The following is a 3,755-nucleotide window of genomic DNA, read 5'->3' as shown; positions in this document are numbered from 1 at the left end:
AAGTGTTTTCTCAGCTATCACCAGATTTTGAGTGGCAGCACATATTTTTTATATGCAATTATTCCAAAACCTTTCGAATACCCATAATAAGCCCAAATTATCTACATGACTTGATACATCTACGGCAGCAAATTAGTTCTGTTGGTGAAACTAACCTTCTGAAAAGAGTCATGGTCTAAACCCTCTTTTTGTTTTTTTTTTGCTCTCTCTCTCTTTTGGTTGTGAAAAGATGTCTTAGACTCAGCTTATTCAACATCTTTCAGATCTTTCTCCAATTATTTTTCCAAAAACAGTCAGTGGAACTCAAGTGCTTCTGATGATCCCAAAAGTGGCCAAAAAGGACAAATAATGTAGCGTAAAAAAAAAAAGTTAGAAAAATCAATGAGCACAGAACAGCTACTGTTTGGTTTGGCCATTATCTTGGTGAGTAAAATCAAATATTATATAGGCTGCCGAGCTTTAAACTGAGGCTGATTGATTTTAAAAAGCTTACAGCACCTTGGAGAGTCAAAAAAAACAAACATATTTTCTTATATACTGGCACCTTCTTTTGAGTAAAAGCCGTTTCTCCTGGTGATTTTCACATTGATGGGAGCACAATTATGTTCATTCCTGCCTTTCTCTTCTCATTTTCTCAGTCTGTGTGCGTCTCCACACCAACAGCTGCTTCTCCTTTGGCCGGTTTCCAAATGGAGGACGACTGAGGAGAGTGAATGGGATTTTAATTTCACTTGTTAATGCCGCTTTTCCTCATTCTTCCCCTCCCACAACCTTCAGCACCAACAATACAAGCAGAAAAGTTCAGGAGGGAGGCAGAGGGATGGGGGGGGGGATAAGCAGCAGCTTGTGAGTGACATGAGAGTACGATCTGAACATCAAGCTTGTAAATTAAGAGGATATTGATTAAGCATGAGTGAAGAGTTTCACTCTCCTTTCTTTTCTCTGTTGTTGGTTAATTAATTATGAAGTGGCTCAGAGGGGGTGAGGAGAAATGAAGCAGAGAAATTGCTCCCAGACCTCCGACAGCATGATCCGTCTTTAAGCTAAAAAAAAAAAAAAAGAAACTGTTCTCTGTTTAAGGATTTAAAGTGCTCTCAAACTGTATAGGAGCTGCCTTAAACATATATGGTAGAACAGTCAAGTCATTTCGAAATGAGAGACGACAACTTTATACTTCAATTCAGCTGTTGCCAGGGAAACATAAGCTAATTCTGTTTCTCTGATGATCTGCACATGTAATCTGCGGTATGAAGCACCTGGCAGGCCAAGATCAACAAAGTGCTCACACATCATTGTGCAATGCGGTCAAAAAAAAAAACAAAAAAAAAAAAAACAAAACAGGATGTTCGTTTGGTATAATTCCCGTTGAAGACGCAGCTTGAGTTCTATCTGGAACAAACCCGGGCCTGAACAAAAACACACTTGAGCTGGAAGACAACATCAGCAGACATGTCAAAAAAATGATGAGCGCCATTCTTGTGAAACTTAAAACATCTTAGTAAAAAAAACCCTGAAGCCCTTGTGTTCTTTAAAACGAGAGGCTGCAGTGCACCCGGGCGGGGGGTTGAGGGTGAGTTGTGACATCCATCCTAAGTGAGATGGATTACACAGAGCCAAGTGGATTTGAATAACAAGCAATTTACTGGCTCTGATGTGATGCTGCAGAGGTGCAAGTCTCCTGCAAGAGGAGGCACTGAGCTCCCATCACACCAGGTGCTTCACTGAAACCATTCCCCTGCCTCCCAGTGAGCTGACCCGTTCCAACATGAAGCTGCATGACATGTAGAGGCTCTGCTTTGTCTGATGTTGCAGATATCAGTTTCTGGCTTAGGTAATTATGAACAGAACAGAACCAGAAACTCCAGAGCAAGTCGATAATCGAGGGCAGTAGGAATTAGATGCAATTAAATGGGACAAATTAGCTAAAAATTAAATAATTTAGCAGAAATCATAAAAAAGCAATGACTCTCCCTTGTGATTTGCACCATACAGTCTTCGTACCTATGCAGCAACCAATCGGAGCAAGCGGCAGATGGCCTCTCTGGAGAATCCATTAACCTCGGAGGTCACCAGACTGTGACCTCTCAGGGTCAAACCTAGCTCAGGAGAGCCAGTAATTGTCATTGAGTCAACATATAGGGTTTAATCTGAAATGGCCTTTGTTGCCTGATAAACTGTATAGAAAAGATGGATGCGGTCATCATTTGATAGGGGGACGATTTAGGGTTATTCTATTCTTCTAGGGCTTTAAAATGTATCCAAAAAGGGAATCCACCTTCTGCATGAAACACTAAATTCAGTTTTTTTTATGCCTATTACTAAGGTTCTATTAGCGCAAATCATCCATTTGGAGAAGCATATGTGTGAGGCTTAAATGGAAAGAAGAGATGCATGTTTTAGTCAGTTAGCTTAATATGGGTATTTTTAAAATGTATTTAATTATTTATGTAGTTTTCCCATGTAGTGATTAAAGTAAATAGAAACAAGATTCAATTTAAGATTAAATATATCTTTAAATATATTTTTCATGCATTTTTTTAGACTTTAATGAATACAATGTGCTAAATGAACAAACGTTTGTTTTATTAAATCATGAACCATTCATATTTCTGGAATACTGTGTTTTGCAGTTCTGCTCAAGTAAGAAATGGCTCCACATTGTTTTTTTTTTTGCAGAAGAGCCAAAAAATTTGAAGCCTGCGTTGCTGTTTTATATGTCTTCATTATGTTTCTAATCGTCATTAAAGTTGTGCGTACGCTGTTTCGTTGGTCGTGGGTTAGATTTGTTTCTGCTTGTTTTAGATGTTTTCCCCTTCCAGCACATCTGGTTTCAATAATTGAACTTTGTGTTATTAACTCTGCAAAGGCTTGGAAACAAACTCCTCAGATAAATTAGCTGAATTCAACCTCAAATGTGAAAAAAACTGGAATTTAAAATTTGACGCTGCTGTTTTATTTCTTAAAACCTCCTCATTAACAACTAAGATTCATCGGTAATGTCGTCCAATTGTACATGAGCTGCATGTAATACCAGATTCCTTTTAAATTCAAATAGTTCAGGTTGTTGACAGTTTGATAGGCATCTCAAAGTTCCAAAAGAGTTAGAAAAAATATGGAAAAGTAGAGAATTTATGTTTTTTCCTGGCTTCAGTAAGTTTGAAAATTATTTGCATTTCAAGATTTTATTCCCTATTCCATGTGAAGAAAAATAAACATCCATCCATATATCCAGTCTGGGTTTTTCTTTTTTTTTTGTTCCATAATTAGGGCTGAGTCACTGTGAAAACGTTTGTAACTCATAGTGGTTATACTTCAGTAGTGACTCATAGTTTGATTAAAAACAATAAAAACTTGAGTATGTACATGTATAAAATTCTGACAAGGAAAATATTGTCAGCTTCCTAAAAAATGGCCTATGCTTTATTTATTCATTTTTATTTTTTGCCAAAAGAGATTTTGTTAAAAAAGATAATTTAGGCAAAAAACCCATCACTTTTGGAGAAAAAAAAAAACGTAAGTCATTATTTAAAGAAGGCAACTATATGTAAGACTAGTTACATGGAAAACAGTAACCAGTGAGTTTAAATTCACTGGGTGAGGTGTTCCCTCTAGTGGAAACAGATCGACACTACAACGCATATTTTGTTAATTGAATATTCATTTAGTTGTAGAGTTATCAGTACGCTTTGAACTATTAAATCGTTTTCTGAATGCATTTTATTCATGAGTGAATAAAAGGCGACGTGAACTCGGAG

Source organism: Poecilia mexicana, unplaced genomic scaffold (genome assembly GCF_051168715.1).
Source record: "Poecilia mexicana isolate PSO_F unplaced genomic scaffold, ASM5116871v1 scaffold_8, whole genome shotgun sequence".
NCBI classification, from domain to species: domain Eukaryota; kingdom Metazoa; phylum Chordata; class Actinopteri; order Cyprinodontiformes; family Poeciliidae; genus Poecilia; species Poecilia mexicana.
This window is presented reverse-complemented; position numbering follows the sequence as displayed.